The sequence below is a fragment of the Falco naumanni genome, chromosome 12, assembly GCF_017639655.2.
Source record: "Falco naumanni isolate bFalNau1 chromosome 12, bFalNau1.pat, whole genome shotgun sequence".
Taxonomy (NCBI): Eukaryota; Metazoa; Chordata; class Aves; order Falconiformes; family Falconidae; genus Falco; species Falco naumanni.
In genome coordinates this window covers 6,414,547-6,440,990 of record NC_054065.1, presented here as the reverse complement: position 1 = coordinate 6,440,990, position 26,444 = coordinate 6,414,547, and the positions used below count along the sequence as shown (strand labels likewise).

General features: G+C 45.6%; 1 protein-coding gene across 3 annotated transcripts in view; it reads left to right on the top strand.

Moving 5' to 3' along the window:
- The first annotated feature begins 3,079 nt into the window (after nucleotides 1-3,079).
- Nucleotides 3,080-26,444, top strand: part of PAK5 (p21 (RAC1) activated kinase 5) — a 96,245-nt gene continuing 72,880 nt past the window's right edge. For all 3 annotated transcript variants that reach the window (XM_040612079.1, XM_040612078.1, XM_040612076.1), the window contains exon 1: nucleotides 3,080-3,210. The gene's annotated coding sequence lies outside the window, so the exon portion shown is untranslated. The remainder of the gene's footprint in view (nucleotides 3,211-26,444) is intronic.

Here is a 26,444-nt window from a genome sequence, read left to right as displayed (position 1 = left end):
AGAATACAGTTATCAAAACTTGTGTTGCATATGAAATGGACATTTTGAACATGGGAAATACTACCTCATGACAGCAAGCAGGGCTATTTCTGATCACCAAATCATTATAAAGACTCACACGGGGGAAAGTGCAATTGCCCATTCTCGCGTTGGTTTCAGTCCCTGATAGTTTTCTCAGATTTGAGCTTTTGGGAAGAACATCTTTCTGTGCATCCCAAGGAGAAACAGGATTGTATATAATGGACTTAGAGTCTCAAGAACCTCCTGATCCACCTGGTGCAGCAAATAGTTCAGTCACTGCAGTGGCTTGACTTCATCTAAAATTTGTAGGGGTTTATTTCTATTTATTATAATATCACAATGTAAGCCATAATGTTCAGTGCCATTGATTCAGTTTACACTTAAAATTATTGAATTTTAAACAAATAATGTAGATAAATAAATAAAAAAAATAGCCCTATGCTTGGTTTTCTGGGAAAAGGACATTCTGCATCTTCATCCTCCTTTCATTTGCATCAAGTCCAGCCCAGTGCTATGATGAGCGGAGGGGCCACGATTCTGATTCATAGCATTGTGTGTAAGAATAAGCCAAAAGCAAAACAAACCTTTTTGGAAAACCTTTGGGCTATACATCTGCATATATACATCTATTTTTCATCTTGAAGGGATTAAATAGTCAAGTTCCTCCTTCAGGTAGTTCCGTTGACCTTACTGGAGAACAACATCCCAGTCAGATACCTGGTTTCTTGTTGGCTTCAACCATCACGACAGTCTGGAGCTCTCTGGGATGAGATGGGTTTTCCCAGGACAGGGTTTTCCAACGCTGATGGATGTGCCCTTCAGCACGAGTCTCAGCTGATTCATGGTACTGAACCCCTCTGCCATCCCTTCTCCCAGCACCCCGCGGGATGCGGGGGGATTATCGCTACCTCTCCCCCTCGACGCCCTTGCAGGGGTGCGGTGTCTCTCTCCCAACGCTGCAGCTCGGCGCTTGTCAGCCCCTTCTGCCAACTCACCAAGGCAATTTCCTCCAAGTCACGTCTGAGCCTAAAGACAAAACGGCAAAGGCTTGATTGCTTTTCTTTCCCCTGCCGGAAGCCATATGCACCATGCCAAGATGTGACATGCAACACCTTGTGTTACAGACACGTGTCACTCATGCTGACACAGAGCGGGGGAACCTCCACCGCCTCGTCCCAAGGTATTTCTAGCCTGATGCACCAGGGAAAGGCTTCAGCTTTGCTGTGAGGTCTAAGCCCAAGTTGTGGGGTTTTTTTCTTGAAGTTAAAGTTTTTGCCTGGCTTAGGGGGTTTGGTTTTGAGGGGGCCGAAAGTCCTTCAGTGGCTGCTGATTTCAAATGATGCTTCCGGCCACAAAACCCACCGCAAACCGATGGAAACCAGGAGCAACAGAACAACTTCAACAGCAGCACCCACTCAGGGTGGCCCGCACCAGCCTGCCTCTGACTTTCACATTTAGGGGATCAAAATTATGCTCCAGGGCTTCTGAAGAGCTTTATGCTGTATTTTTGACTGCATTTGGTCGTGCCTGGTCTCCTTCCTAGCAAGGAGAGTGCCCCTTCCCGTGGCAGTGCTGCCCACTGCCACCGTGTGCGGGTTTTGAGGCCGGAGCAGGCGCTTTGCTGTCCTGGCAAACACCCAGCACCGCGTGCTGCTGGGGCCAAAGGGAGCTCCACTCATCGTTCCGTCTCGCTACAGCAGGAAGAGCAGTGGCTGAGTGGAGGGTAAAGAAAAGAAGGTAGAAGCAAACATTCTGGGCAATGGAAGGGCACATTTCTGATGGACTTTTTTTGTTGTCGTTGATGTAGGGGTTGTCATCCATGCAGAAGCCTGAGAGCTCAGGTGAGCAGGTGGGCACCGGGAGAGCTGCAGCCTTTGCACCACCCTCTGCCCATGCCAGCACGGCTGCCCCACACAGCTCCAGTGCAGACCCTTATCTTCAAGCCACCCCCGTGGTATCCTCTCTGCTCCCGCCATAGGGGGCACGTTTTAATGCAAATGTGCATCAAAGAGACTAGAAAGTACCTTTAGGTTATTTCTTCCCGGGGATCTTCTGCAGCAGGTGCCTCCAAGAAGCACTTTGTGCCGGTGCTCGGTGTTCCCTGGTGGGGATGGTTTATGGTCACCCACGAGCACACACCATCGTCTCCCTCCTGATTTCGCACGTGGGAGGAGCAATATGGACCTTTATTAAAGGCAGTCTTAATCTTTCTGATGGAACGTTCTGTAAAAATGCAGGCTCAGAGCAGCTTTTGGAGGCAGGCACAAACTGCGGGCGGTCAGACACCTGAATTACGCGGGATATAGGGGGTTCAGCTGTTGTGCTTCCCTGGTTGCTTCCTTCCACTGCTCGCCGTAGCCGGGTTGTTCCCAGTGCCTGGCCACCGCTCGGGGAGGGCTTGTAGGTAACAAAGCCTGTTGGCACAGTTTGTATAAAACATATCTATATGTGTCTGTATATGTGTCCAAATGAGTGAGGTCCAAGTGCAGGAGGAAGTGCGTGGGTGGGTGACTGGGAGCATGGGTTGGTGTATGCATGGGTGGGTGCGCAAGTTGGGGCATGCATGGGTGGGTGGGTGCATTGGTTGGTGTATACATGGGTGTGTGGGTCGGTGCATGCACAGGCAGTTGCATTGGTGGTCGAATGGCTGGGTGGGTTGGTGGGCTGGTGCACGCATGGGCGGGTGGGCGCAGGGGCGCATTGTGGCATGGCTGGACGGGCGGGTGCACGCGTGGCCGGGTGGGTGGGGTGGCGCACGCGTGGCCGGGCGCACAAGTTGGTGCGTCGGTGCACCGGCTGCTGCAGGAGCGGGCGGGCGGGTGCAGGCTCGGCGCGGGCTGGCGGGCGCGCGGCGCCGGGGCGGCCGTTGAGGGCCGGGGCGGCCGTTGAGGGCCGGGGCGCAGCTGCTGCTCCTCGCGCCGGAGCGGGCCCGCGCAGCCCGCGCCACCGCGGCAGGCACGCGCCGGGCGGGGCGGGGCGGGCGCTGCTGGCGGCCCAGCCCGCGCGGGGGCGGAGCCGTGCCCCGCCCTGGCTCGGCGCGCGGGCGGCGGCACCTGCGGGCCGCGCCGTGAGGGGCCGTGCCGTGAGGGGCCGTGCGGGGCGGCCGGCGCGGAGGGGAGCGGGGCCGCGGCCCGGATGTAGCCGGCGCGGGAACATGGCGCTGGGGGCGGCGTGACGGCGGCGGCCGAGGTAGGGGCGGCGGAGCGGGGCGCGGGGGGCGCGGCAGCGGCGCGGAGCGGCGGGAAGGCTCGACCTTGCGGGGCCGCGGGCGGGCGCGGCGCTCCCGGGGGCTCAGGTGCCGCCCGCCCGTGCTGGCGGCCGGTGCCCGGCGCGGCGGGGCCGGAGCTGGCCGGCAGCGGCCGGGAGACAAAGGCGGGGGCCGGGCATCCCCCCGCCACCTGTGCCGGGCGGGCAGAGCCGCTGCGGGAGGCTGGCGCCGGGAGAGCCGGCGGTTCCCGGGCTCCTCGCCGGCAGGTCTTCCGAGGGGGCGGCGTGGGCTGCTTTCCTTTAAATACCTTGCTGGGGGTGCCTACAACAATGGCTTTTTTTTATAAAAAAGGCATTTTGATGTTTTGTCGGGTTTTTTTCCACGAGAAGTTGCTCCCAACTTTCAGGGAATATCGTGTGCTCTGAGGGCTTCGCCCAGCAAGCAGGTGCCCAGCGGGTTGTACAGCCGCCGCTGGCAACGCTCATGCATGTGCCTGTACACCTCTGCTCGTACTGCTTTTTTTTTTTTTTTTTTTACATCTCAAGGGTCAGAAATGCCTGCGGTCGACTCCCTTCTTTTGGCGTTCATTAGCCTCCGATCTTCGTGGCTAAAGAAAAGGATCCGCACAGTGACTGCCGCGCTCGGGTAGCACTCGAGCCTCACAGCAGAGCTGAGGGTTTTCTTCTTGGTATCGATCAGACCCTGAGATTTCTTACCAGCCCGCCAGCAGCGTGCAGGCAGCCTTTCTTCCTCTTTGTTACACGCCAACCCTCTGTTAATGTAAAGAAACAATGGAAATATTTTTTCTTCCCAAACGTTCCGTGTTAGACCAAATAGGTTGTCGTTGCCGTTTGGAATAGAATTCCCACAAACTCCAGAAGGGCCAGCACTGAGACCACCCTGCTGGCAGCCTTTCCCTTCATTTTACAATTTTTTTTTTAGATGCTTTAGCATTTGCAAAATGAATGTAGAGAGTTGGTACCTGTGTTTAGAGAGATCTCTGTGGTTCGTGCTGCCTAGACAGCATTTAGGGGATCATCGCTCCTAATTTATTGCTTCTGTTGTACCGTGAAACTTTAAATAACGTTGCTTAGAACTGAAGTAGGGAGCCACGCTCTCTTGCCTTGCGCAAAAGCCGCTGTTGATGGCTGTGAGCATCACTGCTGCTGGTGGGGATGGACCTCTTGTTGCGTGGAGGATGCGTCTGGAAGTGTTGGGGAATTGCTCTGGCTGTCTGCTCAGGATGGTGTTTCTGATGCTGAAGGTGGGTTTAGTGCTGCTTGTGGGGCTCCTTGGCCATCTGCCCCCCCACCGGGAGCGAGGTTAAGCAGAAGCTCTAGAAGCTTTTCTGTTCCAGTTTGAGGTTTGCAAAATGGCCCTTTGCGTAGCTCCTTTCTTTGTGCCGAAGTGTTGCTGTTTGTGCTGCCTGGCAATTGCTAATGAATTGATCACCTCATGATGAGCAGCTGCTCTCCCTGTTTGCAGGTGTGGATGAGGGGGACCTGGGCAGTGTGGGGCAGGGCACTGGTTTTGGAGCTGCTGCTGGGCTGGGTAAAGCCTTGGGAGTTACTCATTGCAGTTTACTTTCCTGGCTGTTTCTGTCATTTAGTTATGGTTTTTCAGTTACAGCTTGTTTCACGTTGATGGAAGGTCTTTGTTCAGTGTGGATTTTTTTCTTCTGTGCCATCAAATGTATTAGTTGGAGATAAACTGAATAAAACAATGATTTGAACTGAGATGAAGACTCGCTGTTATGTTGGGAGTATTGAAGCTAAACTTCCTTCTTTCTCCTGCTTAAAACACTTCTCCAGATGGTTTTGATCCAGGTGAAACTGCACTTTCTAGTAGAGATTAATTTTCATCCGAAGATTTTTAGACCCATCTGCCATAGTCCTGCCTCCCCTTTGTGCAGAAGCTTTTTAGCCTTATTCTAAGAAAGTGAGTCTTTACTGGTCACTGCGTGCATGTGTGTCATTCAGCTGTAGTGACTGTTAAACCGTACTTAGCAGAGGGCTTCAGAGGAGTCCTGTCTGTGCAGAGAAGCGATGGCATGTATAGGAGACTGTGGCAGTCCTGTTGTGGAGAAGCCTGTTGTAAGCCATCAGCAAATCCCCTTGGCAACCCCCTGCAGACCTAGACCTAATAAATCCCATTGCTCATTCGATTCCCTTGTTACTTTGGCACCCGTATTTGCTTCCCTGTGGCTTTTATTTCCCTCCCCCCCCGGACGTCTTCATCAATCATGAATACTCGCAGTAGGTGAATGTGTGGATTTCAGTGAAATCTCAGCATCCCGGTGGCTGATCCTAAAATGGAAATGTGTAGCAAGCAAAGTTCTTGCTAAACATTTTATGTCCCAGTTATTATTTGCCAAAGGAATTTATTTTGGCAACTACTACCTCAAAAACTAATATTTTGAAAGTAAAATGCTTTGCAAGAAATTTGCTTGTTAGTGTCAACACCTGCTGTCAATCAGAACCAAATGCCCCCCATGGTGCTAGTTAACAACAGTTAGGAGTTTTGCCTTACCTCATTGGCATCACCTGTGACCCCAGATTTGCTACTGAAATACAGGAGGCAAACTGTTCTGTTTGACATCAGTTGGGGCACATAATTGGGGTTTAAAGCTGAGTTCAAGGAGGATGCCAGCTCACGTGGCTGAAGCCCAAGAAGTGGCACTGGCACAGACCTGTCAGGGGTACTATGCTGTTGCAGGAAGGTGTAGAAAAAAGAAGAAAACCAGAGCTGAAGAGTGCCTGCATCTCTGCTCTTCCTTTCGGATCACACTCACATTTGACACTTAAATCCAATTACTCCTTTGAAGCTGCTCCAATTAAGAATCTAAAGTGTTTGGCATCTACTTGTTCAAATACATAAATTCACTCCGGTTTTACCGGTTTACTTTTCAAAAGCTACAAACAGAAGCCTGCCACTTGGCATGTGTTGAAACTGCTAACAGGTGTTTGTGGGTACCAGCAGTTGAAGAGTTTCTGAAATATGCATAAAGCTGACACCACCCCCCCCCCCTCCAAACTCTTGCTTAAATACCTCTTGGGGTTATCCTGTTCCTGGTGTTCGCATCTCTGAATTGTGATGCTGTTTGGCCATCCTGGAGGTGTTTCTGGGTCTGTCTCTGCTTTGCTTCTCGCTGAAGGGAGTAGAGTTGGTCCGTGGGGTCTGCTGCCGGGTTTGGCCAGGCTTCCTCAGGTTTTGGTGAACCCTCTGCCATGAAGGTGGGATGGTCGGTGACTGCAGGCAGGTAAAACCAGAAACACCATGGTGGAAACTTCATGTGGTTGATGTCCCTCACACCTGGAGGGCAAATGCTTCAGACCATCTTTGAACTATACTTTTTTTCCCCGTTAATTCTAACCTATTAAACATTTCCATATGATCTTACTGCTCCCAATAGCAATTTGAAGCATGAATGGTGTTTTATACAACTATTTGCTCAGAAAATGGGTGACACAACCAATAGAGCCTCAGTTCTTACGGTGTCCTCCTTTGTAGCTTCTCAGGTGTCTGACAAGGGTTTGTCTCTCTCTCAGTAGGAACTTCATAGGGTATCTTCCTTCTTTCTAGACACCAAGCTTGATATTTTTAAGACTTCCCCCATTAAATTCAGCTTTGGCTGGCGATGAGGTGTGTCAGAGTGCTGCCTGATGCGCAGCACAACTGCATTGGCTTCATTATCAAAGGAAAAAAGCTGAAAACTGGAATGTTTCAAAAATGTGAATGGCTGTGCACAAAACCCAGTTAGTTATGAGGCCATTTAAAAGGTAACCAACCCCCCTTAGAGCAAACTTCACTGCACTCTAATGATACTTAATGTTCAGGTAACTCTAATTAAGCCTTTAATCACTTAGGCCACAGGGACTCACTGGGGACTTGCTCTAAGTGCTGGTGTTCCAGCCTGTCTGTCACCAAGCCCAGCAGGGCTCGGTATTGCATTTGGAGGGCTGTCCCCACAACCAAGAAAACAAAATATTTTCTATCAAAATAAATGTTTAGCCTTTTTTCTTTTTTCTTTTTCTTCTTTTTTTCCTCCTGGTTTCTTCTTTTTCTTTTTTTCCTCCTGGTTTCTTCTTTTTCTTTTTTTTCCTCCTGGTTTCTTCTTTTTCTTTTTTTTCCTCCTGGTTTCTTCTTTTTCTTTTTTTTCCTCCTGGTTTCTTCTTTTTCTTTTTTTTCCTCCTGGTTTCTTCTTTTTCTTTTTTTTTCCTCCTGGTTTCTTCTTTTTCTTTTTTTTTCCTCCTGGTTTCTTCTTTTTCTTTTTTTTTCCTCCTGGTTTCTTCTTTTTCTTTTTCCCCTTCTACCGTGGAGAGAAACAACTCGAGGGCAGGGCTCTGGCTGGACTTTGGGGCTAAGACCTGTCGCGGCAGTTGGCTTTTGTGTGGTTTAGCCATGCCTCTTAGAAGCAGCCGTCTTGCAGTCCTGGCACAAAATGTCGGCTTTGAGCCAAGTTTTGTGCCTTAAAGGTTCTAGGATTATCCCTTTCCGAGTAGTGCCTGTGAGTGCAGTGACATGAGAAGTGCGTGCTGCTGTTGTGTCGTGCAGAGCCAGCCACGACATATGAAGTCAGCTATTTTGCATCTTTTCCAACTAATTTTTTTTTTTCTGGGCTGTGTATGAGTGCTATCACTTTTGGAAGGTGCATTTGGTGGAAGTACAAAGATATAATTACATTTCAGAGCAGACAGCTTGAGTATCTTTTAAAACCAAACCAGCAAAACAAAAATGTGTACATCAAGTTTAGCGTTTCTTCTTTTACAGGCTGGGCTGCTGTTTCCTATTTCTGACCTTTCTTATCCCCTAAGCACAGCTGTTATTAAAACACGAGCTGTATATACCAATTAATACTTTTATCTTACATACCACCAAAATTTGGGTTCTAGTAGGGCTGGAGGCTGTAAGGACATGTAGTAAGATGTGTTTTCACCCTAGGGAGCTTATGGTGAAAGGTGCATCCATCCTGTTTGTGCGTATGCTGTGTGCTAGTGCGAAGCTGGCGAAAGTGTGTGGGAGAGGAGTGGCTTGACTTGCTCTGGGGCACGCCGTGATGGAGAGCAAAAGTGAAATCCCAGCTCCCATCATTTTTCTTCTGGGCTATCCTGGCTTTGCTCTGTGTGCTAGTTCTGCAGTTAAGAGTTTGCCGCTAGCGAACAGCTCTGCCTGCAGCAGGACATGCTGCTCCGGTGTCTCAGGGGTGGGAGTTTTGATTTTGCTGAACAAAGATGCTATTCCAAAAATAGGTTTAAGGCAAAGAACTTGGATGCCAAAAATAGCAATAGAGATTTTATTTTTTTCTGTGTTTTATATTTTTGGTCCCTGCTGGAGGCAGCTGAGAAAGTGAAGAGATGCTGCAGCTATAGGTAAGGGAATAGTGGAAGCAGACATACAGTCACCTCTGGTGGAGGAAACCCACATGTGTCAGATCTGACCATAGAAATACATAATAATTCAAAATAACAATATAAATAAAAATGTGCAATGTCACTTAAGTCCCTCCCTTAGCAAAAGTTTAGTCGTTTTCCTAGCAGTTACGGTACTCCAGAAAGGGAGGCATGGAGAGAGCCCTGGTGACAAAGGAGAGAACCAAAGAAATGCCAGCACACAAAAACCGGAATGAATAAATGCCACAAGGAGGATCCTGGTGATAGCCCCTCTAAACCTTTTATTGCAACGTGCTCTGCTGTGTGTGAATAATTCACTCTTCCCAAACTGGTGGCAGTTAACGTCTGCGCAGCAGCTTTCCCCTCTGCCTTCAGAAAGGTTCTTTAGGTGATAATTGTTAAAATGTAAGATTTCTTTTCTGGGTTTCTCCGTAGAAACTTTTGTATCGTTAAGTTAAACTCCAGCTTTCCCATTTCCCAAGTTAGACACATGCATAGAGGGCACAGCTCGTTACTTGCACTGCAGCTATTTAAGGCACTGGTCTGAACATGGGGCTGGAAATCAGGCGGCACAGTGGCTCTAATCCGGGCTCTGCTGCTCACTGAGCCATCTCCAAGAAGTTATTTAACCTCTGTGTGCCACTGCTTCCCTCTGGGTAACAGGAGGGATTATGATAATTGCTTCTGAAAAGCACTTTCAGGTGTTTAGTTCTGTACCTTCAGGGAGAAAAAATAAAACTATCTGGTCCTGAGCTGAAGAGGCTTGATGTGTCCCAGGAGGCTTTTGGTGCTTTACAGGATTATGAAAACAACATTTAATGCCTCATTGGGCTGTTTGGGCCACATAAATAAATACATTTAGAAGATTTTTCATTAATCTTCTACACACTAATCACAGAAGAACTCTTAAGATACAACTGAAGGACGTAGAAATGAGGTACGGTTCAAAAGGATTCCTACTGAACTCTTCATGAAATGTAAGAAAGATGTCAGAATAGTTGGGAAAAAAATGTTTAAGCAAATTGTGCCTTTGCAACAGAAACCTGGGTTTAAATCTCTTAAACTTGTCTCTGCCTTGAACGTGAAGACACCAAAGGCAACGCATTTGCTGCATTTCTCCTAGGCTTTGGAGGATATTTGGTTTTGTATTTTGTAGAAAGGGGTGATTTTCTAGGCTGAAGAGGTAAGGTTTTCCTGAGAGCAAGATGAGCACAAAGTAAATGTGCCCTGAGCTGTGCCTCTATCCCAGATTTTGAAGCATGCAGGAAAGAATAATCTACATTAAGTTGTGTCTCTGTTGCTCGTGCTGAACTCCTTTTGCAAATAGTAAAACTTCTTTGTATTTGCTTTGTGTCACAGGGAAAGAATAATCAAAGGGTGAGCTGCAGCTGAGACTGAAGTGTTAACGGAAGAGTTGCTTGTGGAGCGTGGTGCTGTTAGTGGGGTGGCTGGTAGGGAGGCATCATCTGTACCATAGGGTGTGCCAGCAAGGTTTGGGGAAGCAATGTTGCGGGGATTTTATGCTGGGAACATCAAGTTTAGTGTTACTGGAAAGTGGTCCAGTGGCAAGGTGATGGCTGCAATCGAAGCCATCAGCTGCTCTAGGAAATCTCTGGGTGTTCCCATGTTTTATGCAGGAGCTTGAAGTGATGCAGTCTAAAGCCAGGGAATATATTGCATCTTCCCAGCATGAAAGATATAGGCCCCATAAGCATGTGTTGAGAGAGGCCTGGCTGCCAAAATAGTTTAATGTTGCTATGATGGTTGCAGGTGGTGATTGCCTTTTAAGTTCTTGCTGTCTGTTCTGACATTTTTAGGACAGTAAATGAAGGATGAGAAGTAGAAAAGCAAACAAATTAGAAAAATTCTGTGTGTGGATGTCTGTAACCACACTTGTGTGGCTCAGTGGAAAGAGCCCAGTCCCACTGCAAGTCAGGGAGGGCTTGGCAATGAATAAAAGTAGTTATTGCCAGTAGCTCTCGTGCCAAAATTGGGTATTGATGGCAGGGCTCAGCTTAAAGCAGATGGCATAATATGTACCCTAAAGACTGCTCAGGGGAAACACGTGCAAGACCACGTGTCTGGTATGCCATGGAGAATTTATTCCTGTGGGACAGAAGAAACCTTCACTTGAATAAGGTGAGAGTCAAGTCCTTGTCCTGGGAAGCAAGAGAAATGCTTTACGGAGGCAAGGCTTTTATTGTGGACACAAGAGTGTCCCTCCTTTTTCATTGTATTGGAGATAAAATACCAAAATGACCAAAAATGCCACATCTATCCCACATCTGTGCTTTCTCTACACAGCCTCTTTGAGGACCAGCTCTTGGCTCTGTCAGGATTCACGGGGAGGGGAAGTAGGGCTTTTTCAAGTATTTGAGAAATACAAGGCTTTTGAGGTAAATAATTTAAACACTGATTCAGAGCTTTGCCAGCTGAACAGTGACTTACAATCACTTAACAGACTAAAGATAAATGGATTTTTCCCCTCTTTCGGGGGAGAGGAGGATGGACTATGTCACCAGCCAGTAGGGCTGCTTCCTTCTGAGAGAAAGGTTTGCTATAATGAGCTCAAGTTAAAGCCAGGGCTGCTGCTTGGGCGATCCCGTCTGAATTTGGACATGACCAGTGCAACAGACGCCTGGGACTCTGTCTAACATGAGAAACCCAGTCCCTCTGTTGCTCACACTTATAATAAAACTTCTGCTTAAACAAGTGTTTTGACTTTTGCCTCAGCATCTGGTAGGAGTTGGTCCCCACAGTATTTTGTTGCTGCATTTTCTTTGTGCAACAGCCTGATGTTGCTACTTGTGAGGGACCTTTAACTGAGGGTTAAAGGGCTTCTGGGTGTTCTCATTCCATTGCTTTTGCCATTTTAATTCCAAGACAGTGTCTCTTCCTGTTTACTTTGCTCTTTGGTATCTTTCACTGATGTAACAGCATCTTGCTATTTCTTTTTGGTTTCCACCTCTTGTGTAAGAAAGAAAAACAGTCAACTGTCCTGATTTAGCTAGTAATTAAACTGCAACTTTTTTTTTATGGACTTAATGGGAAAATTGATGATAATTGCTAAGTAATGCTTTTTAAGGGCTTTTTTTAAAATGTGTGAAAGTCTGTCAAGCTGTCAGTCAAGACAAAGGTTGGATAATGCACCATTCTCCTGACAAGTTCCCTCTATTATATTAGATATCTGCTTCACTCTGTAAATTTGAGCTACTGAAAATTTGCCCTTTAATGTTTACTTTTGCCATCCTTTTTCTGTATTACTTAAGTAGTATTGGTATACCTGTACAGCATAGTCAAAGAGATGTAATAATCTTTGAAGAAGGTAACTTTAAGGTGCGATTAGCTTAATATCATGGTAGCGTTTAACACTTTCCCAGTCTCTCGCTCTGCCGCTCCGTGGTGTTCCTGCCTGCCCTTGCTGCAGCCAGTAACCAGCCTTAGGTCAGGCTCTAAAATGTGCAGGGTCTGGCTTTATGATGAGTGTGTTAAAGCCAGGCAAGTGTGAAACTGAGTTACGTGAACATTTGTGGTCCTTATGGGCCATTTCTCAAGACTTTTGCCTATAATACAGGTCACTTAATTTTCTCTTTATTTCCTTTTAAAGTAAGTTTGGAGAGCGAATTGGAGCATTTCTTGCAATCCCCTGATTCCAGACGCACGGGATTTTCAGAACTGTTAAAACAGTGAGATTTATAATAAAAGCAGGTACTGGGCCATGCTGAGTAGTGTCTCTCCGCAGTACCGGCTGCTTTTTTCATAGTTCTGGATTTAAAGAACCATGAAACAGGATTTAACTCCAGTCCAGGCGCTGTGGGCATTGCATGTAAAGCACCACAATTGCACAAAACTGGTGCAAAGCAGAGCAGGGTTCCTTCCCAGGCCATTCCCCCACCTCCAACTGTATTTGCAGGTTGAAAACCATTGCCTTCCATACCATCAAGAAGATCTGGAGTTAGCATGTCTGTAGCAGGATCTGCTGCTCAGGCTGGGCACAGGATGGAAAACCACTGCGGCAGTGTTCCCGTCCTGCTGGGAGAGGAAATACCAGTGCCAGCACTGTGAAAGGACCAAGTGTAGTATTGATTTTGATGTAAATAACACTAAAAATTGCCATGATGACACAGCAAAGCATTGCAATCATCACAGCAAATGATGAGAAAAGTAAGACTGTAGTAATAACAATCTCCCTTGGCCCACAGATAAATCAACGCTTAGCCCTTGATCTGCCATTGCTCACTAGCCCGGAACATAAATCCAAGGGTTTATGATTAAGCTTAATGGGTCACAAAATCTGGGCTATTTTGGAGGTAGTTGCAGAGATTTGCAGCCCAGGCAGAGAGCGGGCTCTAAGCTGCCGGGTCTTGTGTAACTGGGTAAATAGCATGCTTCAAATAATACTATAAAGCTATCAAATGTAATAACTAATGCGGTCAGGCAAGTGTTTGGGGAGGGGAGTTGTCTTGATGAAGCTGAGCTTGCTGAGAATGACCGTAAGAGGCCCCAGTTTAGAAAGACCTTTTAATAACAAAGTTAAGTCCCTTTTGCTTTACTAGAAGTCAGGTATGTGTGTCCAGTCTGGTTCACGCATAGTGCTTTTATTTTTTGCACAGCAATACTTTCTTCACCATCGGCCCAAGAGAGCAAGTAGCAAAACCCAGAAACACAGAAGCAACTGACAACTCACTCACTTTGTCACTGCAGTTTAAATATTTATGGCAGCACTTCACAGTGTGCTAGTAAATGCATGATAGCGTATTATGTAATAGTAATAAAATTTTAGAAGTAGGAGACTTCACTAGTAAATCTTTGCTAGTAAATCTTTGCTACCATCCACAGCGGGGCCATGTAAAGGCCATGCCTCTTTTTCCCAGTTATTCTGTGTGAAATGGGAATTAGCTGATTACTGGCGTTTGCAATCACATATTTTTTAATGCGCTGCATTTCTTACGCAGGCAAGACTTTGGTTCAAGTCACATTCCTGTAGAAGTTGATGGCTCGGAATTTGCGAGTGAGCAGCACGTCTGTGGTGTGTGCAGGGGGGTGGGTGGGGAGCCTGGGAGGAGGGGATTTGGACTGTGAGTCTTTTCAGTTAATTAACTGTTTAAAGTAGCTTTTTTTAAAAAAAGTTGTAGAGTGCTGATTACTATTTGTACTGAACTGCTCCAGCGAAAGGGATTCTCAGGAAGTTACATGCAAAGTCAGTTGTGCCTAGACTGGGGAAATCTGAGTGGCACTGACGTTTGGGATGGGTAGCATAGCTTCTGGGAGTACTTACTGCGAAATGCTGACGATGAAAACAGAAAGCTAATGCAGAGTTGACTTTGGGGCAGGTAAAAAAGTAGACTATGAATGGAGGAGCCTGTCGAGGAGTCCTTATATGTTTGATGGCTGCCAGGGCCCCTGCTGCTGCGAGTTGGTCGTCATGCCATGGCAGGACAGGGCAGAGCTCTCCCCTGACCTGGACAGCCAGTAGTGATCGGTGCTGCCCATGGCTAACACTGGCCAAGAGAGTTCTGTGGCTTGGTCAACAGGGGAATATGCAGGTTTTCCAATTGTGTGGTCCTGGATTTCAGTCCAGGGACTAACCAGGTCATCAGTTCCTTGAGTTTAGCATAAATAGTCAAATTGGATTAAATTGGACTTCTGCACTTAAACAGAGGTGTGTACATCAGCACCTCGATCAAGGAGAGATTCCTCCGGAGTACTTCTGCACCCCTTAAAGGCAGACCTTGAGAACCTGTGGTCAGTTATATTTCAAAAATTGCAGAAAAAAACTTGGAGTTCAAGAAAAAGTAAGTTAAAGATGATCTGTACTTGGCAGAAGTGTGCTATTATCTGTCATGATGGCTTCCCTAGTAGTACTGTATGTGCTCGGGAAGGCACATTGGGGATCTGTGCCAATGAAACCCAGCCTTGGAAGCACACTGTGTGAATGGATGAGAAAAGAAGCCACTGGCAGGAACGATGCGCCAAAGCGTAGCAGGCTCTGTGGGTGGGTGGGATGCAGGTCAAAGTGCAGGGGTTAAGGGACGTACAGGATTTTGGTAGATTCTTTGCACAGTCACAGAGAGATTAAAAGCACAGCAGGCACGAGATTATTTATCTGATGTACAGACATGCTTGTTTACAAAACCCACAATTGCTCAATGATAAAGGCTATTATCTTGGTCTTTACCAAAGACATCGTAAGGATGCCAAGTGGGAAAGTGAGACCTGCCAAAATCAAGAAGTAACAGTAGAAGTTGCTGACTTTTAATTTTGAGCCTTTGCATATACAGGCAGCTCTAATTATGTATGCTGTTTCATACACAAGGTTGAGCACGGTGCAGCAGTTGTTTTTTCATTTATTATCTCTCAGTACCCACTGGTGGGAACTTCCAGCTCCTTGACTGAGTGATACAGGAGTCTTGAGACCCACAGAGCAGCGCGGCTTCTTACAGCATGAGACGTACAGCCAGGTGGGCTCCTGGGTCTATCAGCTCCCACAGTTCAGTCTTTCCCTAATTCCGCATTTCTGGAGGCTGTGCTGGAAGATCTGGTGATGCTTTAGTTGATTTGGTGCAATGTGAAAAGCAGAAGCTGTAGTGGGGCTTGTTGCTTTTCTGGGGATGCCTGGTGGATTACCTTGCTTTATTGATCCCGGTGCCTCTGCCCAGTAAAGCTTCAGTCTTGGTGCAGTAATTCTGCAAATGCCTTTCTTCTATTTCAAAGCTCAGGAGGCCACTGGACTCCCACGTTTTGTGCTGATGTGGGATTGGGGCCTAAAAACTCCCTTGTACTTTTGGGAAAGGTGGTGGGATGGGTGTACCTTGGTTTTGGGTTTGATCTATGGGATGAGTGTTGTTGCAGGGTGTGGCTGGGTCTGAGTTTGCTTTTGTAATGTAACTGCAGTTCCAAATTCCCCCAACTTTGCTCTCTCCTCCTTACATTTCTCTTTTCTGAGAAAGCATTGACTGTTTCTGAATTTTGCTGCTTTATATAGGCTCCTTTTCCTCCCCCTCTCACCACTTGCTGCCTCTTCTCCTCCGCTCCAGTTACTAAAATCTCCTTTCCCCGATGCGTCATCTTTGTCAGCAGCGCGCTCATCATCCGCAGGCTGAAAGCAGAGCAGAGCACGCTCGAGGAAGAAGAAACGACCCTGAATCCCCCTTAAGTTTTAGTGGCTGGAAGTTGTTTGTTGATCAAAGGCGGCACGTGGGTGTATCTTCTGCTCTTTCCTTCCTCCATCCTTTATCTGGCAGGGCTCTCTCCCCACTCCCAGCTGGCAGGGCTCACCCCATGGGCTCTGCAGGGGCTCCATGTTGAAATGAGAGTGGCTTTGCATTTTCAGATAAAAGGCATCACCGAGTACCCTGGTCTATAAATACCAACTGCAAAATTCTTGCTGTGAGGGTGGTAGGTGCCTTCAGGAATATGGGAAGCCCTTTGCTAGAGAGAAAAGAAATAGAAGAGCAAGGAATTTTGGAAGGAGAGGTAAAACGGAGAGGAAGAATGCCTGGCCCAGTCAGCTGGTGAGAAATAGTCATTTTGATTGCCACAGTAGCAAAATCATGATTTTCAGGAGTATTATGAATAGCAGTTCCGTGTAGAAGTTTGCAGGTGGGGGTTCACCTGATTCCATTTTTCCCCTTGGAGGTTTTCAGGCTGTGGCCGGACAAAGCCCCAAGCAATCTGCTGCAGATGGCAGGCGTGACGGGGGGCCCTCCAGCCAGGGTAGGTCTGTGGCATTGGTTGGTGTCTGGAGAGAGGGTAAAAACAAACAAAAAAATTTGGGACAAGGCCAAACAGAACTATTAGGAGTGACATGGCAAATTTGTTTTAATGTAATCTGGGCCTAATCACTGGTGTTGACTCTGCTGAAGGTTTCCAGGTCCAGCAAGGGGGTTGATCTTGGTAAATGTATTTATTTTTCTGCTGTTTGTTTCCTGTGGATGTTCATACTGGTGTAGCTTAAAAACATGTAGCAAGGAAGAAACAAAAGAAGGGGGACAAATTAATTGACTGCTGCCAGATTAATTATTCCATGGTATTTCAACTTGTATTTTTAAACTTACAACTTTGGGAATGTTCAAGATTATCTTTGCAATGACTGTCTTTCCATCAATTTAAAGTCATTCAGCTTTACAAGAAGCAATTATGCTCCACACTAACAAATGAAAAGACATGGCAACATCAGAAAAACTGATTATTCAAGCAATCTAGCAATCTTTCTTATATAAAATAGCTAACTAATCTCTCAGCTTCAGTCCTTGAATGCTATTCCAAATATCATCCTGAAAGACAACTTCATTCTTGGTATACTGGCAGCCTGCTTCTCATCCCTGATTGCGTGCTCTGTTTTTGCACTAATGGTTTTGGGGTTAAGAAATTATTTTGACTTTTATCTCTTTGCTCTTTTTGCACTCACTGCTGTTTCTATCTTCTTCTTCTGTGACCAGTGAAAGCAAGACTCAGGGAACTGGGGTTTGTGTCCTGTTTGGAAAAATAAGGAAATTTCTGGACTTGCTGCTCTGACCATCATCCTTGACACCATCAAATCTGAGGTTCTGGAGGAATCGGAATGTTTATGGGCTCTGTTGCCAGAGGCAGGGGGTGGGGTGGTGGTGGTGTGTGTGTGAGTACATTTGCAGGTATCTTGGTTTGTTGGCATGGAGGTGCTTAATGTATCCTGGTCCCAAAACTGAGAAAGGAGATGAGGGAATTTGCTAAAATATAGGAAGTTTCTTAAAAAAATAAACAAACAAAGCCAAAACTCAAAACAAAAACAAACAAACAAAACCTCTGAAAAAAAACCCAAGCATGACAACAACACCAATTCTCAGTTTAAATTTTCATTGGTTTGCAAGTCACTAACTAGTACAGCGTTACACTTGAAATCTTATGAGCAAAAGGAAATGCATCTTATTTGCAAAGCTAAGAGTGTATGGTTAGTATAATTGAAATCTTAACTCTAATTAAATGGTTATTATTAGTCCAGCTCTACTTATTACAGAAAAATCCCACTACAGAAGAAGTTTCATCAGTAAGTTAAATGGTGCTAAACACGTATTCCCTAACCTGTGTGCACCTTTCTCTGCTCACCCTTCGCCTGCTCCCTGGGAAAAAGTGGGGTGGTACAGGGGTAAATTTTTTTTGGCTTTCTTTTTTTCTTCATTCTTGGCTTCCCTGCAGGTGCGACTGGCTTTCTGTACTGTACATCAAAGTCTGCCCAGAAATTGAGATGTGACCAGAAGAAGCAGAGGTTCAATTCAAATTCAACCACAGACCAATTTTGCAGGTGGAAATTGCTGTCTTGTAGGGGCTTTTAGCTCCATTTAGCCATACCAACCCTTCTGTAAATTCCAAGTACCTCTTCTCTGAGAAAATATTTCTGCTTCTACTTCTGACTGCTCTTAATATTAAAAACAACACCAACAAAAAAGCAGTGAATCATTAGTGTCCTGTGCTGCCTTCAGGAGGAGCACGGTGCCGCTGGTGGCATTTATTCTTTCTTGCTGGGGGAAGCTGGAGGTGGAGGTTGGTGGTTTCTTCCACTGGGCTCTAGGACCGGCTTGGGATAATAAATCTATTTCTGTTTTCTAGCATGCTTTTTACATGCTTTTTCTTAGATTTGGCATTCTTGGCATTCTGTATCCGTACTTACTGTGTGTAGAGCATCTTAAGCATATCAGGTACTTGTTCCTTATTCTCCCTGCTACCATTAAAACTAATTTTATTGAGGTCTGCATTTATTTGGCTGTTAGTGAGATATTTATGGGGTTTATGCAGTGTTCCCTGTGGGGTGTCCAGTACCATCCTGTGCCGCCTCTCCTAGCTTCCCATGCCCGCACCCCTCTGTGTGGCATCCTGTGCCCCTGCTTGGAAGTCTGCTGCTGTATCACACCGTGTCACTATTCCTCTGCACCACCTGATCGCATGGGGATCATCAATATTTCATTCTCTGCAGAATACCTGCCTGTTACTAACTCTCTGTACAAGCATTACAGTTGTGTACAAAGATAAGCCTCCTGGTCGATAGAAAAATTGCTGGTTCAGCTAAACAAGCTGCAGCAAAGCCCCAGGCAGGTGCAGCCAGAGCCTGGCCCTCAGCAGAGTTGGTGCTTCAACACGTACCAGCTCATCAGGTTATTTGTTGGTTTTGTTCCCCCTCTCTGTCCCATAACAGTTCATGACTTTATATTTTCATCTTAATTATTGCAGAAAATTAGGTTGATGTTTATAGGGAACTTACGAAAAAGGCTTTTAAGATATTTTTTCCTGATGTTCAAGTTAATGGAGAGACTGTTGCTGTGCCTGCGAAGTGAAGGTTGCTGTCTCTGCCCTGTCAGTCGCTTTGTGTTTCCCAGCGCTGAATTTACACTGACATCTTAAAAGTATTTTTCTCTGAGAAGCAGTCACTTCTGATGTCAGAAGGTTCAGTCTCTACAGCCACAAGCCATCAAGGTGATTGCCCAATCAACATGGAACTAATTGGGATTTTCCATTCTTTCTGCCTGTGAAGGAACAGCAGAAGAGCCAAAGGATCAGATCACAGCCACTGCTCAGGCAGCCGTGCTGACATCTCTGCCATGCTGCCTGGAATTGGGCATGGCGTTGAACTCACTGGGGTTGTGCTGATACCATTAGCTCACTTTCCTCTGTAGCTTTGAGATTTCTTTGACATCCAGCACTGTCCCTGCTCTGTATTCCTTTATAATCAGCACCATATCGTTAAACTTTTCCCTAGAAAGTTGTGCAGTACCTGTTTATCTGTAGCCTGTTGTAGCAGTAAGCTGCTTTTCAAAATTCCTGATCATAATTTGGATTTTGGGTGATTTACCATTTGTCTAAAAATATGCTTCTATTTGACCTTTGTCTGCTTTACTGTTTTTATATACCCCTTCAGTGGGATTTGTAAGGGACTGTTTATCTCTCTTTACAAACATTACCAAATTCAGACCTCTTCTGAAATAAGAAAATTTTATGGCATTCGCTCCTAGAGGAAACATTACCCTGAAATGTGCTTTTCAGTGTTCCTTCGTTCCTGCTCTTAACGCTTCCCTGTGATCATTTGAATTTTCCGAACCAGAAGCTTGGCTCTGGTTTGCTTCAGGGATGCTGCCTTGCCTCAGCAAGTCTTGACCTGCTCCAGGAGTGTGCTCGGGTGCTCTTTGCTCTGAATCACTTCCAGAACTCTTTGCTTATCCATGTTTTGAGCATTTCAGAGGATTTTACTGTGGTGCTTCAGCCAGAAACACAGAAAACGGCCCAAATCGCACATCAGCCCTAAATTCTGCCTGCAGGCTCCTCTCCCTCCTTATGCTGTTGATACCTGTGTGGACTGCAGCGACAAATGCAGCATTTCCCAAGTGTGATGTATCCTGAAGGATGCAGAAGATTGTCCTAGTTTAAGGTGGTGGTTTTCTGAGCCTCATTTGTTCAGGATATGTTAAAGGAAATTCATAATTCTAGATAAAATTAAGGGGGAGGAGGGAGTGGTTACACATTTTGTAATGTAAACATTTTAAACGGATGCAGCCTGCTGGGAAGCATTGCATTAAATTGCATGACTTCGTAACAGAAAAGAACATCCGTTTTACTCAAGTCCACAGTATGAAAGATTAGGAGTTAAGAGACGTTTTTCACCCACTTTGAAAGTAAATGTATTTTAAATTTAATTCTTCAGTGCAGCTGTTGCTTTCGGTCTCTGGAAAGCCTTTCTCATGCTTTGAGTGATGTAAAGATGTGGGCTGGGTGCTAATCCAGTTTAAGATGCCAAACTTCCTTTCTGCTCATGGGAGCTTTTCCCGCCACCAACTTCTAGATAAATGTAGGGCTGTCTTCTAACACACCACTGTTTTAGGGAGATCTGTTGGCGATTCATAATCTCAGAATTACTTGTGCAGTGAAAAGTATGAATGTGAAGATTTCATATTGTTTTAAGATATATCAATGTAAGAATGCATGGAATTGGCTGGTTGCTTTTTCTCCTCTCTTATAAATATCTAGTAGTGTCTACATTTAAAAAAAACAAACAACAAAAAAACCCCACCAACAAACAGAAACCCTGAAACAAACTAGGACCTGTGGAAGAGGCTTATGGCACTGATGGTGCTGCTGGAGCATCCTGGGGGGGGGGGGGGGGAATGACGACATGGCAGCCAGGAGCCGTGGCAAGATGCTCCTGTTAGCTGCTTGTCACAGATGGGTATTTGTTGGAGTTACTGCTTTAGCTACCACTTATTTGGGGCCGGAAAATCATCCTGCAAAAGAGATTAATCTGAAGGTGCTGCTGAGTTAAGTATGGCCAAATTCTGGGGAGTCTGGCATTTCCTGAGTTTTGTTAACCATGCATTGACCACAGGAGGAATTGCCCAGGGCGTGCAACACCAAGTATCAGCACTGGGAGAGTTTAGATGGAATAGCTGCAGGATTTTGCTGTCTCATTGCCCCTGTTGTCCTGATCTGATCTGCCCCAGGGATATCCCTCTCACAGTTCTTGCTGCTCTTCTTTGAGGAAGATGTCTTTTTGAGGAAAGCCCTTGGTAGAACCTCCTCCTTTCCTAGTCCTCTTTCCTCATGAGAGCATATTTTGCAGATTGAGCTTGCTGATCTTGAGCTCATTAATGCTGTCGTACCATTCTGAATACATCAGCTGTGCCCATAATAGGCAGTCTGAAGCCATCCTCTATTCTCTAGAAGTTATCTTCCTTTTTTAAACTATTATTATTTTCATACAGCCAGCACTGCAGTTTGAGCGCTTTTCCAATAGTAGCTTGTATTTTGTGACTTATTAAGGTTTATGCAAGTCATAGATTCCCAGCGGATATTCTGAGCTTGTTTCTTATTTAAAAACATCATCTAAATTCAAATCAGGAATTAGCACAGTTCTGCAAATGACATTCACCCCTCTGCAGAAGGACCAGCATTAATCCTATGCACTGCAGCAATGGTATTTCAGGCCTTGTTTGGGGGCTTTAGTGGGGCTTAAACGAGCCTTAGGCAAAGCACAGACCTCTGCAATAGTTAGGTGGGACTAACACTGCCTACTTTGTGCACAGGGTTTGAACATATGTCAGAGGGGCTGTATTAGGACGTGGGTTCCTGTTATAGCCAGGGGAGAAGACAAGGTGCTCCACAAAACCTTCCTGCATCACTTGGTACTGGAGTTAGTAGCTGCAGACAAAATCTTTGTGTGATGCTATTTCTGCAGCCCTACTGCTGGAATCCCTGCCTTTGCTGGGAGAAGGATCAGGTCCCTGTTTCACAGCTCCAAGGGAACTGACATGGTACTGGCAGAAACGGGAGGATATTTAGGTTGGGTCTTTCAGTTTTGTACTGAAATTCAGTTTAAGTTGATCTGGTTCCTGTAGGGCTTTCTGGAAACCCCTTCTACAATATATTAAGTTGTGGGGGTTTTTTTGCCTCCTTGTTGGTTGTCATCAGCAGTATGTTTTGCTTGTGTTGCTTAGAGTTCCCACAAAACCTGTTGGCGCTGAGCACCGTTGAGTGGGTTGGAGAGCATCTATCCATCCCTGCCATTCCTCTGTAGGGTAGAGTGTGCCCTTGGCATAGACATTGTGAAGTAGAAGAGGGGCTCAGTAGAAGAGGAAGTTGATATACTTGCTTCTCCAACATCCCACTGCTCAGAAAAATATAAACCCAAACCAGATGTGTCATTAAATCATTTTGGATCATTGCAAACACAGCAGGAGTTCAGTACCAGCATCCATAGCTTCAAGCCACCTACGCAAAGTGCTCTGTATCTCTGTCATAAAATTTGGATGAACTACACTGGGTAAACTGTTTTAGTGTTAGCTGATAGCCACCTACCTTTTAAAGTTGAGATTTACTGGGGAGAGACGGAAATGCATTTCACTGCATTGTGAGAGCTCGCCAGAAGACTGATGTGATTTCTTGGACCTTGCAAAGCTCCTGCCCAACGTGGGCAAATTTCTCCCTTTATTGCAGAGACCAGGCAAAGGAAGCTGTCTAGTATCTGAGATTAAAGTATGTGATTATTTCATCACTGCTTAGTTAGTGATAACGGGCAAGTGTTTTGCAAAATGAGCTCTTAAAATGAATCTCTAAACACAGATCTGGGTGTCGCACTGCTGAAGTAGTGTGCAAGGTCTAGCCCTGCTGTTCTCAAGAAAGGCTCACCGGCTCGGTGGTCGATCACGGCCAGGTGTTGGTGGCAAACCTGCTGGCCAAATTACCAAGTAGCATGTGTACCAGCGTCGGGGGAGGATGTAGTTCCAAGGTTTTCTTAACTGTTTCTCGTGTGTCACTGAGCTTTTCCAGTATGGATGTTGTTCCCTTTAATTGTTGGACTTCTGAGAACGGCTAGACAGAAGAGCAGCCAAACAATCTTGTTTTCCTTTGTTAGCTATTTTTATTTTACCTGGATCGTTACATATCAAAGATCACTGCTATCACTTGAAATAAACATGTTTAAACATTAATAAGTAGTGTAAGAGATGCTCTTTTTGATGCTGTGCGGGGAAAACATTGACTGATTCTTGGAGAAGAAAAAAGGTAGCGCAAATGTTTTTTACCTCGTGTGTTTTGATATCCCTCAATAATAACTTTGTGAGTGGGAAAGCAAAGAAGGGAAATTGCTGCAATCAACTGCCCATAACATTGCTTTGACAAAAGCCCAACTGAGCCAACAAAACGTGAGCTGATTCCCAACAGCAGCAAAGAAAAGTCTGCAAGGTTGCACCTGGGTCTGCCTCGTGTCTGCCCAAAGGTACGTCGAAGGCTGCTGGGAGTCTGGGGACACTGAAGGAGTGCCCTGGACAACGGCGGTGGTTAGCACTATGTTAGGACAATTAAGGGCACATACTTCTTCGTCTATTACAGTTTCAACTATGTTGAAACCCTCGGAATCAGAACCTAACAATGCTATTCAACATAACAATTTGCAACTCATCCAAATTTCTTAGAAACTGACTTTTGAAAGGAAGACATTCCATTTTTATTTGTCTGAGCAGGTCACAGTACGTATCATGCTGCTCCCTATTCATGTGAGATGCTGCGTTCGTCACTTCACGTAGGTTCAGAAAGTCAGTCCAGACGGGACTGTTGAATCATCTTTGTCCTTGGTCCAGCGTTTTGTGAGCTGCTAAGCTTTCACCAGCTCATCTCAGCACGGAGCACGCTGCGTCTGACTTCACTTCCCTGTGCAGGAAGATGTCCAGGCTTCACGTGGCATCTCCAAGAAATTAAATGGTTGCTGCTCTATTTGATAGCCTGTTCAAGAGTTTAATGAGTCATAGTATAAAAATACTTCCCTAGTTGGCTCTTCCTTGCCTTGAGCTTCCAGCTAGTGATTACTTTTACTCCTTATTGCAGAGATAACAAAGCCCTTTTTTTGCACTGTGTTTTCTTTTGTGAAGGGGGTTTTATGCTATAATCAAGTTACCTCTCAGTCTTCTTTAGACAAGCTGAACAGATTGAGCTCCACGTTTCTCATTACAAGACCTTTTTCTCACATCTAGTAATTTTTACGGCTATCTCCTGTGTCCTTTCCAGTTTTTCAACATCATCTTGCCAAGGTTGACCCCAAAGCTGTTCCAGGATCAGTTTCATCAACTGCAATGTATGGTGTGTGTGTGAAATTGCCTCCCGGCTTGCACGCGTTGCATTTCCATTTTACATGGCTATGGGTTAATTGGAATATCCCGTGACGTGGGGAAGGTATTCTCTGGTCTCCTGAAAATTTTTACAGAGGCATTTTGTTACCAGCTGCTGCAGCCAGTTCTGTAGGTACCTCTGCAGTCCTTGTGGTGCCCAATAGTTTTCTCTTTTCATTGGTATTAAGAGTTTTACAGTGCAGAGCTGTTTCTGGAGAAGGATGAGTTACTAATTTAACAAACGCAGGTATTCCCAATGCTTTCTTATTTGCTGGTTTTCTGGCTTGGCAGCTAAACTAAAGTTCAGTTAAGTGTCTCTAACCTTACTGCAGGGAAAGCTGGGGAACTGTTTGTTATTTTAAATCTCTTTTCAATTGTCAAATTCAATTAAGGTAGAGATTATTCTTTCATTGGAAAAGGGCAGCAGCTGTAGGAAACCCAACAACCTGAGCTGTTCCAGGATCTGATGAGGGATTTCATGCTTTCATCACAGGCTCATCTTCAGAGGTTTTGGCAGTAACTACAAGTAGGTATTTGCTTATCTTAACATATGAGGAGTTGCACATGCATGTTTTCGTGCTTTGCAGCCAAGCTGCAACCCCAGAGGACAGAGCTCAGCAACATCCACTTGAGCAGTGCTGGAAACTTGCTTTTAGCCAGGTTGCAGAAACTTTAGTTTGCACAGACTGTACCTTGCCACAAAGCAATTGAAAGCAAAAGTGACATTTCCAAGGAACCCAAACATGTACGTGGGGTTTCTGGGGTTGTTTTTGTTGGTGTTAATTTCACTACATCCCAGAAACAATACTTCTTGCCTTCCAGATCTCATTTGTGGTTATTTTCCTGTCTGTGGGAAGGGGAAAAATAGGCTACTTGTGCATTTGTACATCAGAGGACCTAATGTGTAAAGACTGGGTGCTTTAGTCTCATGGATCCCGTAGAAAGTACAAGACAGGTGTCGTCATGGGCTTTGTCAGTCATTGGTGTGAAACCAAGTAAAAAATGTTGCTTGAATTCATCTGTAGCCACTTCCTAAGCAGGGACTCTGGCATTTGTGATGATCTGCTGCACATCCTGTACCTGGCTTCACAGGAGGAGACTTTTTGCGTAAAATACTGTTCTCAGGCTGTCATGATTTTCTGCTATATAACCTGGTTAGGCTTTGCAGTAAAGTCTGATCTTTTTGGTAGTCTCAGAGCAGATGCTCTTTCCATCTCTTGCTGTCTTGTCCCCTTTCCCCCTCCAGCTAATGGTAAGAGGTATTTTTAGGTACCATTTCACATAAATCTGGGAGGCTGAGTGACTTACAAGCCAGCTGGGAGGATGAATGTGTCATCACTGGAGTAAAATATAATTTGGGGAATTTTCGTGGGTATTTTTCAATGCTGCCATTTCTGGTGGGCCAGCAGATGGAACTACCCACGAGGCCGTATTTATCCTTGAAAAACCAGCTGCTGCAAAATGCTGGGGCGAGGGTTGCGTGGTCTCCTGTGCTTTGGATAAGTTGTTGTAATAATGCCCCTCTGTTTGGCTTAGCAAATTGATAGTTGTTCTTGAACTTGTATATAATTCTCTTCTGGTTTATTTAGGCCAAATTGTGTAAGGTCCAGCTGCAAGTTTGTATTTGTTCCTCTGAAGAAGATAAAAAAAAGGATCAGAGCAGTTTTTGGGTAAAACATGATTTCTAAGATAACATCTCAATATAGGACACCTGGTGGCATCCACTGGCATTCCAGGAATTAAAGAATGTTCCCCACTGGTGTGGATGTGATGCCATACCCTGGATTCCCCGTAAAAGCACAATGTGGTCATTTAAGTGAGTAGTAATAGTCCTTTTAGGCATCTGTCATTGGTCCTAAGAGGTCTTGGAAAGGCAACAGCCAAAATACATGGGCATGAGAGAAGGACAAGCTGAGAAACAGCCAGAATAACTCTAAAACTTTTTGATATTTAAGATAGATAAATGCACAATAGTGACACCAATGGTTATACTGTGCAGGTAGATGAAGAAAAATTGGATAATAATAATAATTTTTTTTTGAAGCTAAACAAGACAGCAGCCGATGGAGTATGAAGTGCTGGGTGAAGCCAAATGTTTGCAAGCAGCCTGCTCTGCAGACATCACAGCAATCGGGAACACCCGAGCCAGTGGCAAAGTGGTTGCGGGGCAGTGGTTGCTGCACAGTGATTCTGTAAATCCTCTGT